Raw genomic sequence first — 15,455 nt, forward strand, 5'->3', positions numbered from 1 at the left:
CAGTCCGCGTCAGCTGCAGTTCCGTCCCCCTGGTTCCCGGTGCGCTAACAAAGGTATTTGCATGAAAACAGGAACCCCATTTGCAGAAAAGGACTCGTTGGCGGGGTGCATCGTGCGCTCCAGTGGGGAAGAAGCGGGCGGGGACCGGGACGCTGCAGCCCGGGCGACCCCCTTCTCTGCCCCTTTCCCAGGCCGGCGGAAACGGCCGTCTCGGGCGTGAGCGCGCTTCTGCAGACTCATCGGGACCTTTTACCCAGGCGTGCGGCCAGGGCGCCCGGGGCCTCGGGGAGCCGGCGCCTGCGTGCGTACTGCAGCGGAGCGGAAGGAGCGGCGTCAGTGGCTACTTCAGGTCTGGGGCGCAGCCTCCAGGCTCGCCCTGCACCACTCTGGGCCTCGGTTTCTTCGCCTGTTCGGCAGGGGCGCAAGAATGTCAGAACGCCTATCTGCAGGGGGAAGCGGGCTTCCCAGAGGCATGCCGGCGCGTGGCTCGCAGAGGGGCTCAGGGAATATCCGCTCCGTTGGCCCTTTCCAAAGCTTTTCCTTAGCTGCTTCTCCTTTGAAATCCTCCTTTTTCCCAGCAGCCCTTGGAGGCAGGATAAATTAAGTGGTAAAAGCAGAGGATTAGGAACCGGGAACCCTGGATTCAAATCCTGCCCGCCGCTGACTAGCTGTGTAACCATGAGCAAGTTACTCCGCCTCTGGAGGCCTTAGCTTCCTCATCTGTAAAATGGGGCATAACACAGTCCAGAAAGTGCTTAGTTCCGCAGTGTCACAAATCAAGTGCTTAATTCATTCTAAAATTATCACTTCCAGCTGTGGGACAGGCGCAGGGTAGAAAGGGGTTTTCTTAAGGTCACAGGCGGGGTCAAAGGCAAACCTTCCGGGTCTTCACAAGTAAGACTTGTGAAGCAGCAAGTCTTTAGCAGCCTGAAGGGCAAGTTCCCCAAATGGTTTTATCCAGCCGGGTAGATGTGAGCGGCAAGGAGCGCCAGGGCATCTCCCCCTCTCTACGCGAAGACGCACAAGCAATGGCTGGCGAACCTACTGCCTGGAATGGGGTTCTTGGGTCGAGACCTTTAAAAAAAAAAAAAAAAAAGAGGAAGAAGAAAGAAAGAAAACAAACACAAACAAACATGCAAACAAAAACCGAATGCCAGAGCCTTTTATGTAGGAGCCAGCTTGCTATTCAGGGCCGAACACCGTCTCGCCGCAATTCCTCCCCGGGAAGGAAGCCTCGCGCTGCCTTCCAGTGGCAGGCGAGGTAGTGTCGCCTGGGCGAAACTCACAAACAAGGGTTTACCAGAGAAACCAGCTTCGCTCTGCGCGGGTGGGGGCTGTGGGGGAGAGAGGAGAGAAAATCGGAATTGTTCCCTGACTGCTGTTTTTTGGTCCCGGTGGATCTTGGGAGTCTTGGAAAGAGAATAATAAGGCTCTCTGAATTTGAAAGGCACAGGAGTTTTTACATTCCGGTTTTATTTATTTTTGAATAGGTAACACATTTACACGATTCAAAAGATTAAAAACAGGATAGCATGAAAAGGAAGTCTCGCTTCCACTCTTGTTCCCCAGGCACCCAGTTCCCCTTCCTAGAGACAGCCATTGTTACATGTTTCTGTGTACCCACCCGGAGACAGTCCATGCAAATGCAAATATTTTACAGGATCAATAGTAGCTTGCTCTGTATACTCTTCTGCCTCTTGCTGCTTCGCTTAAAAATGCATCATGGAGTTTGTTCCATGTTGATTCACATAGGGCTGCCTCATTCTTTTGAACAGCTGCATAATATTCCATTGTTTGGCTCTCCTGTAATTATTTGATCAGTGTTCTATTGATGAGCCTTGAGGCTGCTCCTAATCTTCTGTAATCATAGTGTGTTACAACAAATAACCACCTACATGCATTGTTATGCCTAGGTGCCAGTGAGGCACATAGCTATTGCGGTATAACAAACCACTCCAAAATTCAGTGGCTTTAAATAGAAAGCTTTTGGTATTGCTCATGTGGGTCAGCTGGGTAGCACTGCTGATCTGGGCCAAGCTCAGCTAACTCTGCATTTGCTCCTTGTGTCTGGGATCAGAAAGGGTGAATCAGCTGGGGCTGGTTTATTTAGGATGGTCTAAATCACATGTCTGGTAGTTGACTGGCTATCAGCTAGGGTTAGAGGGGTGTTCAGGCTATGTGTCCCTCAACGTCTGGCAACATGCAGTGCCCCCTGAGACTGTATAACTGGTGTGAATTTACATCCATTACATTCTGTTGGTGCAAACATGTCACAAGCCAGCCCAGATTCAAGAGGTGGGGAAATAAAAATCACTTCTCCCAGGGAGGAGCAGCAAAGTCACATTGCAGAGTATGATGCAAGGGCCCTGAAGTATTGTGGCCATTTAAAAATATATTTATAATGTTATAGTTAGCATTATGGTGAAAAAACCTGATAAACATTACCTTTGCCATTACCTGACAGATGTTGCCTCAAGCCTCAAGGCTCATCAACAGAAGACTGATCAAATAATTAACAACAATAATAATTAACAACAATTAACAACAATAATTTCAACAGAAGACTGATCAAATAATTAGGTGATCAGGGTTAACATTAAGTGATATTGATATTGATAGCATATTCTCTTGATATAACTTGTTGAGAATGACACTGTACCTCTGTGGTTTTCCTCCCCCAAACCAGTCTAATAATAACCCCAGTCTAATAATGAGAATAGCCTCATAGAATAGCCGCTATGCACAGCCTCCACTTAAGGGATGGGGAGTTATGCTTCACTTCCTTGAGGGGGCAGTATGTAATAAGTTATTCGGAATTCTTCTGCTATTTGTTTATTCAGTCATTTATTCTATCCATGTGCACTCATGGATATTTATTTTGTACTTTTCATTATAATCCAATACTATGTTATTTATATTGTTGCTTAAATTGTTCCAGTTTTGGCACCTGGGAGCTCTCTCTATTGGCTCCTGTGTCCCTTTGCCATAATTTTTTGTTATGTTTTTGAGCCCTTCCTTACTTTCTGGCACTAAAGCTGCTCCAGACTCATCTTGCGTATTTTCTTCCCAGCCCTAGAATCAGCCATTTCTCCAGGGAGCCCAGTTCCTTTCACTGGAGAATGTTCTTAGAAACAGATCTGGATGGTGGGTTTGCATGTTGCTATTGGGGACCCACTACCAGGGGGCAGAGCTAGGAAATACATGTATGTATCCTAGCCTGTGTATTCACATAACTGTAATGATTCTGTATCTATCATCGGTATCTATATTAAGTTAAACATGAGCTCATGCTACCGTCTCTGACTCTAACACATTCATACAGTTCATTCTATCCTTCTCCCTTTGCTCATCTATAACCTCCCACTTCAGCAGTGAAAAACCTGGCTCCTACCATCTGCTATCCATTTACTTAATTGTTCAATGTTAGTACACATGTACTGGGGTTTCAGAATTGTCAAGCCATACCCCTGTGAGAAACAGCTCTACCAACTGGAGGGCAGTGCTTATGGACAGCTCTTTTCATCTTTAGCCTTCTTGTTTCCAGTCATTTCCAAAGTTGTTTAGGTCAGCACCTCTAGTCTCCATGCCCTTCAATGAGATCCCTCATACATTTGTAATACAATTAGATTCTTTTGTCATCATCTGCATTTTATCCTGTGATTCCCCATCCTCCTAGTAGATTTTTAAAAATTGGCATACATTAAGGTTTACTTTTTTTTTTTTTTTTTTTGAGATGTAGTTTCCCTCTTGTTGCAAGATCGTGCAATGGCGCAATCTTGGCTCACCGGAACCTCTGCCTCCTGGGTTCAAGCGATTCTCCTCCTCAGCCTCCCGAGTAGCTGAGATTACAGGCATGCGCCACCACGCCTGGCTAATTTTGTATTTTTAGTAGAGATGGGGTTTCTCCATGTTGGTCAGGCTGCTTTTGAACTCCCGACCTCAGGTGATCCGCTTGCCTCGGCCTCCCAAAGTGCTGGGATTATAGGTGTGAGCCACCCCGCCTGGCCAAGGTTTACTTTTTGTGCTGTAAAATTCTATGGTTTTGACAAATGCATAGTGACAAATGGGTAGTGTAGGACCTCTTTATATGTTCTAGATATCAAGCCCTAAGCAGATGTATCAATCACTACAGTACCACACAGAATAGTTTCATGGCTCTAAAATATCTACTGTGCTTCACTTAGCCACCTGTCTCCTTCTTCTCAGTCCTCTGGCAACCACTGATCTATTTCCCATCGCTATCATTTGCTTTTTTAAAGAAATCGTATAAATGGAATTATCATATATATATATATATATATATATACACACATATACGTATATATATATACACACACACATACACATATATATATATATAAAACATTTGGAAACTGGCTTCTTTAGCAATATGCACTTAAGATTCATCCATATTGTTGTGTGAATTAACAGTTTGTTCCTTTTATCTCCAAATAATGTTCCATAGTATGACTGTTCCACTGTTTGTTTATCCATTCACCTATTAAAGGACATCTTAGTTGCATCTGGCTTTATTATGAATAAAGCTGCTATAAACATTGTGTGCAGGTTTTTGTGTAGACATAAGATTCCTTATCAGTTGAGTAAATACCTAGGGACATAATTTCTAGATTGTACGGTAAATCTATGTTTAACTTTATAAGAAACTGCCAAACTTCCAAACTGTACTTCCAAAGTACCATTTTTCATTCCCACTAGCAATGAGTGACAGTTCCTGTTGCTCTGCATCTTCATCAGCACTGGTATTGCCAGTTGGTTGTAATTTAGCTATTTTTATAGGTGTGTAGTAGTTGTATTAATTTGCATTTCTATAATGACAAATGATCATTTCTTCATATGCTTATTTGCCATTTGTATACCTTCTTTGGTGAGATGTCTGTTCATATCTTGTGCCCATTTTTTAATTCAGATGTTTGCTTTCTTATTGTTGAGTTTTAGACATTGTTTGCATATTCTGGATATGATCTTTGGGATGGTTAATTTTATGTGTCAACTTCTCTGGGCTATCACAAGGGATGCCCTGATAGCTGGTAAAACTATTTCTTGGTGTGTCTGTGAGATTGTTTCCAGATGAGATTAGCATTTGAATCAGTACACTAGGTAAAGAACTTTGGCCTCAGCAATGTAGATGGACATTATCTAATCCATTGAGGGTCTGAATAGATCAGAAAGGCAGAGAGAGTGCAAATTCTCTCTCTTTCCTTGAGCTGGGCATCCTTCTTTTCTTCTTCGACATCAGAGTTCTCCTGGTTCTTAGCTCTTCAAACTCTGGGTCCTATAATAGCTGGTACCCTCCCCTCAGACCCCTGGCCTTTGGAATTAAAAGTTCTGATTCTCTGAGAAGCCCTGACTAATACAATCTTTCATTAGCTATGTGATTTGCAAATATTTACTCCCATCCTGTGTCTTATCTTTTCATCCTCTTTTTTTTTTTTCTTTTTAGTGACAGGGTCTTGTTCTGTCACCGAGGCTGGAATGCAGTGGCATAATCATAGCTCACTGTAGCCTCAAACTGTTGGGCTCAAACAATCCTCCTACCACAGTCTCCTGAGTAGGTGGGACTACAGGTATTCTACAATGCCCAGCTAATTTTTTTTAGAGGTGGGGTCTTGCTATGTTGCCCAGGCTGGTCTTGAACACCTGAATTCAAGCAATCCTTCCACCTCAGCCTCCAAAAGCACTGGGATTATAGGCGTAAGGCACCACAGTCAATGCCTGGCTGCTCTTTTCATCCTCTTAACAGGCCTTTTTTTTTCTTAAGACGGAGCCTCGCTCTGTCACCCAGGCAATGGAGTGCAATGGTGGGATCTCGGCTCACTGCAGCCTCCACCTCCCGGGTGCAAGCGATTCTCCTGCCTCATCCTTCTGAGTAGCTGGGTCTACAGGCACGTGCTACCACGCCCAGCTAATTTTTGTATTTTTTTAATAGAGTTGGGGTTTCACCATGTTAGCCAGGCTGGTCTCGAACTCCTGACCTCAAGTGATTATGCGCATGACTCAGCCTCCCAAAGTGCTGGCATTGCAGGCCTAAACCACCACACCTGGCCAACAGTGCCTTTTATAGAGCGAAAGTTTAATAAAGTTCAACTATCAATTTTTTAAAATTATGTTTTTGGTATTGTATCTAAAACTTGTCACCAGACCCAAAGTCAAGTAGATTTCTCCTGTGCTTTCTTCTAGCAGTTTTATTGTTTTGTGTTTTACGTTAAGTCTGTGATCTATTTTGACTTCATATTAATTTTCATGTAAGGTGTAAGGCCTATGTTAAGGATTTTTTTCTTTGTCTATAAACATCTAACTGTTCCAGCATCTTTGTCAAAAATGAGTTGACTGTATTTGTGTGGTTAGCTTTCTGGGCCTTCCATTGTGTTCCATTGATCTATGTGTCTGTGTTTTTGACCACACTATCTTTGATTACTGTAGTTTTATAGTAAGTCTTAAAATCGGGCAGTGTGAGTCCTCCAACTTGGTTGTTTTTCAGAATATTGTTGGCTGTTCTGTACTTTGCCATCCCATGTAAAAAAAAAATTTTTTTTTTTTTTTTTTTTTTTTTTTTAGACAGAGTCTCGCTCTGTTACCCAGGCTGGAGTGCAGTGGCACGATCTCTGCTCACTTCAACCTCCGTCTCCAGGCTTCAAATGATTCTCGTGAGTCAGCTTCCCAAGTAGCTGGAATTACAAGCGTGTACCACCATGCCTGGCTAATTTTTGGATATTTTTCATAGAGATGGGGTTTTGCCATGTTGGCCAGGCTATTTAGTTGTTTGAGTTTCTTATACATTTTTAATATTAACCCCTTATGAAATGTATGGTTTATAAATGCAGGATGTTCTTCTGTTCCATAGTTGTCTCTTCATTCTCTCCATGATTTAGATCTTTGATTTCTTTTGTTTTTGTTTTTTAGTTCTCTGCATACAGATGCTCTATATATTTTGTTTGATTTATACCTCAGTAGTTCATCTTGGGGGATGCTATTTCAAAAGGTATTTAGTTTATTAAATTTACAATTCTATTTGTTTATTACTGGCATATAAGAAGGTAATTGACTTTTGTATATTAATCTTGTGTCCTATGACCTTGCTGAATTCTCTTATTTGTTCCAGAAGTTTTTCTTTTGTTTGTTTGGTAGATCTTTTGGGATTTTCTATGTAGACAGCCACATCATACATGAATAAAGACAGTTTTGTTCCTTCCTTTTCAAACTGTATACTATTTATTTCATTTTCTAGCAGTACCTAGGACTTCCAGTATGATGGTGAAGAGAAATGATGTGGGAGGGCATCCTTATCTTTTTCTCAATTTTATTAGGAAAACATTCATTCATTTACATTAAATATGATGCTACATATTGGTTTCTTGTATATATCCTTATTAGGTTAAGAAATTTCCCTTATATTCTTAATATTTTTGGAGTTTTAAAATCTTGAATGAGCAATGCACTTTGTCAAATGCTTTTTGTGTATATACTGATGTGATCATATGCTTTTCTTAGTCTGTTAATATGATGTATTACATTGATTGATTTATAAATATTGATCTGGCCTTCTCTTCCTGGAATGAACCTCATTTAATTGTGATATATTATTGTCCTTCTTAAATATTGCTGGATTCAATTTGTTGATATTTTATTAAGGATTTTTACAGTTATGTTTATGAGAGATATTTGTAGCTCTTTTTTCTTTTAATGTCTTTATCTGATTTTGGCATTAGAGTAATTCTGACCTCATAAAATGAGTTGGGAAGTGTTCCTTTCTCTTTTGTCTTCTGGAAGCTATCATATAAAATTGGTATTACTTCTTCCTTAAATGTTTGGCAGATTTCATCAATGAAACCATATTGTTCTGTTATTTCCTTTTATAGATGGATTTTAACTACTAAATGAATTGGTTTAATAGGCATAGAACAATCTAAGTTATCTCTGATTCTCCTTAAGTAAGTTTTGGTAATTTGTGTCTTTCAAGGAATTGGCTAATTTGATCTAAATTATCAAATTTATGGGAATAGGGTTGTCCATAGTATCACCTCATCATCATTTCAGTTTCTGTGGGATCAATGGTAATGACCCGTCTTTTTTTCTCAGTGTTAGTAATTTGTGTCTTCTCACTTGCTTTTCCTTGGTTAGCCTGGCTAGGGGCTTATCAATTTTATTAACATTTATAAAGAACTAGCTTTTGGCTTTTATTGATTTTCTCTATTGTTTTTCTGTTTTTAATTTCACTGATTTCTGCTCTAATTTTTATTATTTTCTTTCTCCTATTGTCTCAAATTTAACTTTGCGTTCTTTATTTAGTTTACTAAGGTAGAAGTTTAGGCTACTGATTTTGGAATTTCTTCTTTTGTAACACACATTGAATGCTATACATTTCCTTTTATGCACTACATTAGCTAAATAACACAAAGTTTTATAATTTTTATTTTCATTTAGTTCAAAATATTTTCTAATTTCTCGAGACTTCTTTTTTGAATCATGGTTTATTTAAAGGTGTACTGTTTAATTTCCTACTATAGTCAGCTTTCTGTTTTTGATTTCTAGTTTAATTCCTTTGTGATCTAAGAACATAATTTGGATGATTTCTATTCTTTTTAATTTGTGAAGGTGTGTTTGATGGTCCTGAATGTGGTCTGTCTTGGTGAACATTCCATGAGTGTTTGAGAAGAATGTGTGTTCCGCTGTTATTGGGTGAAATACTCTATAAATGTTAATTAGATCAAGTTAATTACTAGTGCTGTGCAGGTCATCTGTATCTTTACTGATTTTCTGCCTGTTTGATCTATTAATTACTGAAAGAGGGGTACTGAAGTCTCCAACTGTAATTGTGGATTTGCCTATTTCTCTTTTCAGTTCTATTTCATGTCATGAATTTTGACACTTGTTGTTAGGAGCTTAAGATGATTATGACTACTTGGATAATTGACTCCTTTATAATTATAGAATGACCCTCATTAGTTCTGATACTCTTTCTTATTCTAAAGTCTGCTTTGTCTAAAATGAATATATTAATAGCTACTCCAGTATCCTTTTGATTAGTGTGAGTGTACTATTCCCTTACTTAAAAAATTGAGATATAGTTCACATACCATAAAATTCACCCTTTCCAAGTGTACAGTTCTGTGCTGATTAGTGTATTCACAAAGATGTGAAATTATCGCTGGGCACGGTGGCTTATGCCTGTAATCCCAGAACTTTGGGAGGCCAAGGCAGGTGGATCACTTGAGGTCTGACCAACATGGTGAAACCCTGTCTCTACTAAAAATACAAAAATTAGCCAGGCTTGGTGGTGGGTGCCTGTAGTCCCAGCTACTCAGGAGGCTGAGGCAAGAGAATCAATTGCTTGAACCCAGGAGGCAGAGGTTGCAGTGAGCTGAGATCATGCCACTGAACTTCAGCCTGGGCAACAGAGCAAGACTCCATCTCAAAAAAGAAAAAAAAAAGATGTGAAATTATCAACAAGAATTCCAGAAACATACAATTACCCTACAAAGAAATGCATACCCATTAGCAATTACTTCCCATTCCCTCTCCCTGGAGAACCTGGCAACCACCAATTTAATTTATGTCTCTATGAATTTTCCTGTTCTGGGCATTTCATATAAATGGAATCATATAATGTGATTCTGTATTGTGTCTGGCTTTTTTCACTTGGTATAATGTTTTCAGAGTTCATCCATGTTCATCCAAGCAATCCTCCTGCCCCAGCCTCCTCTGTAGCTGGGACTATAAGTGCATGCTACTGTGGCCATGTATCACTACTTCATTCCTTTTTATGACTGGATAATATTCCATTGTATGATGTCATATTTTATTGCATCATCCCATTTTTTTAATCAGTTGATGGACATTAGGGTTATTTTCATCTTTTGGCTCTGATGAACAAGGCTGCTATGAACACTGATGTATGAGTTTTTGTGTGGATATATGTTTTCAAATCCCTTAGGTAAATACCTAAAAGTGGAATTGTTGAGTCATATGGTAACTGTATATTTAGCATGTCAAAGAATCACCAAACTGTTTAACAAAGCAGATTTCATATAAGTGGACTTATACACGTTTTGTCCTTTTGTGTCAGCCTTATTTCACTTAACATAATAATGTTTACGAGATTGATCCTTTTGCAGCATCTATCAGAACTTTATTCTTTTCTATGGCTGAATAATATTCTATTATATGTATATACCACATTTTGTTTAGTAACTTTTCTGTTGATGGAAACTTGATGTTTTGGCTGTTGTGAAGAATGTTGCAATGAACATCGGCATGCAAGTATCATAGTCCCTGTTTTCAATTCTTTGCACTGTAAAGCTAGGAGTGGAATTGCTGGATCATATGCAATTCTATGTTTAGCTTTTTGACAAACTGGAAAACTTTTCTACAGTGGCTGTACCCTTTTACTTTCTCGCCATCAATGAACAAGTGTTCCAGTCTCTCCACATCATTGCCAACACTTGTTTCTTTTTTTTTTTTTAGTTGTTATTTGTAAATAGCCATCCTCTTAGGTATGAAGTGGTTTTGATTTTGTATTTCCTAAATTACTAATGACGTTGAGCATATTTTCTTGTGCTTATTGGACATTTGTGTATCTTCTCCAGGAAAATGCTTATTTAAGTCCTCTCCCCATTTTTTAATTGGGTTGTTTGTCTCTTTCATTGTTGAGTTGTAGAAGCTCTTAATATATTCTAATAATTGTATTATTAGATATATAATTCACAAATATTTTCTCCCATTGCATAGGTTGTCTTTTCACTCTCTTGATGATAACATTGGATGCACAAATTTTTTAATTTTAATTAATTTTTTCTTTTATTGCTCATGCTTTTGCAACCGCTGCCAAATCCAAGGTTGTGAAGGTTTACAACTATGCTTTCTTCTAATAATTTTATGATTTTAGCTTTTACATTCAGGCTCTGATTGATTTTGAGCCAATTTTTACATATGGAGTGATGTAGGAACCCAACTTCATTTCTTTTGTTCATGGACATCCTGTTGTCTCAGCACAACCTGTTGAAGAGGCTATTCTTTCCACACTGACTGGACTTAACACCCTGGCCATATACTTTATGGGGTTATTTCTGGACTTTCAATTCTATTGCACTGGTCTATATGTCTGTATATTGGTTTATATAACCTAATGTCATTATCATACTGTGTTAATTACTATAACTTTATTGTAAGTTTTGAAATTGAGAGTGTGAGTCCTCCTACTTTGTACTTCTTTCTACATGTCTCCTGATAAGAGAGAGACAGAGGGAGATTTGATACACAGAAGAGGAGGAGGTGACATGACCAGAGAGGAAGAGACTGGAGTGATTTGGCTACAAACCAAGGAATGCCAGCAGCTACTAGAAGCTGGGAGAGGCAAGGAAGGGATTCTCCCTTATAGAGCCTTAAGAGGGAGCACAGCCCCACCGACACCTTGGTATCAGCCCAGTGATTCTGATTTTGGATTTCTGGCCTCCAGAACATTAACAGAATGAAATTCTGTTGTTTTTAGCCACCCAGCCTGTCCTTATTTGTTACAGCAGCCTTGGGGAACTAATACAGATTGAGTATGTCTTATCTAAAATATTTAGGACCAGAAGTGTTCTAGATTTTATTTATCTTTTATTGAGGCATGTCTGCATATACATAATGACATATCTTGGAGGTGGGACCCAAGTCTAAACACACAATTCATTTATGTTTCATACACACCTTACACACATAGCCTGAAGATAATTTTATACTATGTGGTGTGGTTTGGCTGTGTCCTGCCCACACCCCAAATCTCATCTTGAATTCCCACGTGTTGTGGGAGGGACCTAGTAGGAGGTAATTGAATTATGGGAGCAGGTCTTTCCCATGCTGTTCTCGTGATAGTGAATAAATCTTATGAGATCTGATGGTTTTAACAAGGGGAGTTTCCCTGTGCAAGCTCTCTCTGCCTGCTGCCATCCATGTAAGACATGATTTGCTTCTCCTTGCCTTCCACCATGATTGTGAGGCTTCCCCAGCCACGTGGAACTGTAAGTCCAATTAAACTTCTTTCTTTTGTAAATTGCCCAGTCTTGGGTATGTCTTTATCAGCAGCATGAAAATGGATTAATACTATGTACTATGCATATAAAATTATAGTGTATAATTTTATACTATGTGTATAAAATACACACATATACTGTATGTGTGTGTGTGTGTGTATAAAATATACACAGAGATGGAGTGTTGTTATGTTGCCCAGGCTGGCCTTGAACTCCTGGGCTCAAGCAATCCTCCTGCCCCAGTCTCCTAAGTAGCTGGGACTACAGGTGTATGCCAATGCAACCAGCTATACAGTATTTTAAAAATTTTGTGCATGAAACAAAGTTTTGACTGTGTTTTGCCTGCAGACCATCCCATGAGATCAGGTGTAGAATTTTCCACTTGTGTTGTCATGTTGGCCCTCAAAAAGTTTCAGATTTTGGAGCATTTCAAATTTCAGATTTTCAGATTAGGGATGCTCAGCCTCTACAGCTTGCTTTGTAAATTTTTGCTGAAAGCTGGACATATTGAATAAGAAAATAAACACTGAGGTAAATAGACCTTTAGTGTGAGGATTGATGTTAATCTAGCTAGGAGTTGGGCAGCATTTAATGCTTGTAGTTATAGGCACCAGGGACTTCCAATTCATTTAATGTCCTTATTTTCTCCTCTCTTGGCTCTGGAGCTTTCCTTTATACAGCTCCTCAGAGTGTCTGTGTCTTGCAGCTGTAAGTCACTGTACTCTACTGGAGCCTTATTGGTATGTGCTAGAGTGTGGGGGACAGAGGGCATTCCCTAACCCTCTAATTAAGTCTCAATCTGGGGTCTCTTGCTTCAGGAGTGTGGACTTTAGAAGTGTTTTTCTTCTTCCTGCAGGGGTAGAGCTCCCTCCCCTGCCACCACTTTTTTCCTCCCTAGATGGGACAGGAAGTCTGGAGAGGCCTGTAGTGATGGAGAGCTCCTTTAGCCTAGCTAGGATAGAGTTTCAGAAGTGCCCTCTGCCAAAGTCCTGCCCTCTGGAGATGAGGGAAGAGATCCTGGAAGGGTTTCACCGTGGCTTTCTTTGCCTCTCCCTGCTCGGGCCACGTGGGGACCTTTCTCATTGGAACTTGGTGAGTTTTCTGGAGGAAAAACCTGCAAGAGTGTGAGGTCTTCCCTCTCATACTTCTCCCTCCCATGCTAGTCTGCACGTAGCCTTGGCAATTCATCAGAATTGCTATGTAAGCAGTCCCACTGACTGACTTAGGCATTGCTGCAGGGAAGCAGAACTTTGGGGTCACATCTATCTGGACTCACCTGACTCTCCAGATTTTTAGGTGGTAGTTTGCTCTGCAACCTCAGTTTTCTAACGGGCTCAAGGAAAGTCATTGATTTTCAGCATATCCAGCATTTTCTTGTTGTAAGGTCAGGAGTAACGACTTCTGAGTTCTTTGCATGTCAGAGTTGAAACCAAAAGTCCCCACTGTGGGGACTTTTAATATCAATCTACTACAGCAAGTAAGAAATATTAAGTCACAAAATCATAGGACTATAATCTTGGAATCATAAAGACTTTGGCACGTAGAGTCATAGAGTTTTACAACTGGAGAATCATAAATTCTAAGAAGAAAAATCCCCCAGATTGAAAAATCTCCATGGACCCACAACTGTTTATAGGACGACATGACATAAAACGATTTTTATGATCTGACCCATTCCATCTCTCCAGCCTCATTTCTCACCACTTATTTCACCTCCTACCCAAATCCTATTCTCCCTCCCACTCCCCAGCAAACAAATTCCGCCCAGGGCTCCAGCCTTGTCCTAACCTACTTCGTATTCTCTGCTGCACCTTGAATATTGCCTGGAACCTAGCAAACCCTCAATGATCATTTGTTAAACTAATTAATAAATAAAATGGTAAAACTCTCTGTGTGGTGTACAGCACACAGAAGTATTAACAGTGACCTGCCTCTATCATCCACCTGATTTTTGCCTCATACTCTTCTAAGCATGTCACGTGTATTAATTTTATTTTCATAACCTTATGTGATAGGTGCTATTATGATTCCCATTTTAAAGATGAGGGAAGTGAGGCACAGAGAGGTTAGCAATTTGCTCAAGGTTACTCAGCTGATAGGCAGCAAACTGTCATAAATAGGTTGTAATTAGCATGAGGCTTCTATTATTTTCCAGGCACTGTGCTAATGCTGGATGCATTAGGTGTGTAATCTCTCATTTCATAATAACTCCCATGTAATGCATGAAGAAATGGAGGTTTAGAGGGGTTAGGCGATGTATCCAGGGTCACACAGGTAGTAAAAGCTGGAACTAAAATTCACACCAGCTCTGCCTGCTGTACATCCCACACTTTTTGCTATTCTTCGAGCGGCTTCTGCTGGCTGTATGGAAGGTGACACCTTTGCCCCCTTGTCAAGCCATCCAGCTCCTCTTCCTTCAAGACATAGCTCAATGATCCCTTGTCTATGAAGCCTTCCCTGGCTTCTTCCCCACCCCACCCCCAGCTGCTGCAGTCAGCCTTCCTTCTCTGAGCCTCCATATCCCACCCACCTGCCCTTCACACCCCAGTGGAGTCCAACGGTTAGAAATTCGGGCTCTCCTGGTGGTCTTAGGTTCAAATTCTTGTTCTGCTGGGTGGACCTTGATTCACCCTTTGTGTGACCATTTGAGCTTTGATTTTTTTCCCATCTGTAAAATGGAGATAAGAAAATAAGTTTGCTCAGGGGGCTGGGTGAAAGGTGCATAAATCTTAGCCAAATGCTTACTGAAGCATATACTATACTGTATTATAATGATCTGTGTAAATGTTCATCTGCATCTCTTAAGTTGAGGGCAGGAACTGATTCTGATGTATCTCTTTGCCCCTAGCACCCAGTATGGCTTAAAATAGGTATTAAATAAATGTGGAGTAAATGAATAAAAAACAAAATAAATGAATCTTAGAATCCTATTCTCATAATTTGATACATAAAACCTAAGGACCTCATGTCACATAACTGCAAAGTTTGAAGGATCTTAGAGATCAACTTCCTGAGGTGTTCAATCTTTTTGACTATCACCCACACTTAGTAATATACTTTATATTGCCACCTAGTGTGTGTGCGCACACGCGCACACACATACACAAACGCGCACACACACACACACTGAAAGTTTCAGTGAACAGTTCTTGCCCTTCGTATGTGGGATAAACTCACATAATTCCTCTTCTTTTCTCTTTCCTCGCCTCACCTCCTCTTCTATCTTCTAACTTTTCCCTTCTCCTCCTTTCCTTCTTTTCTTTCCTCTCTCTTCTATCTTTTCCATTTAAAAAAATGGCTGGTTTAGGTCCACTAAATTGATTTCATGCCTCATGAAGGCGTTGTGACCTATGGTTTGACAATGACTTATCTAGTCTAACTAGACTCCTTGTCCAGCATCTCTAACTGGAGTTCTATACTTACACT

Source organism: Pongo pygmaeus, chromosome 21 (assembly GCF_028885625.2).
Source record: "Pongo pygmaeus isolate AG05252 chromosome 21, NHGRI_mPonPyg2-v2.0_pri, whole genome shotgun sequence".
Classification (NCBI taxonomy): domain Eukaryota; kingdom Metazoa; phylum Chordata; class Mammalia; order Primates; family Hominidae; genus Pongo; species Pongo pygmaeus.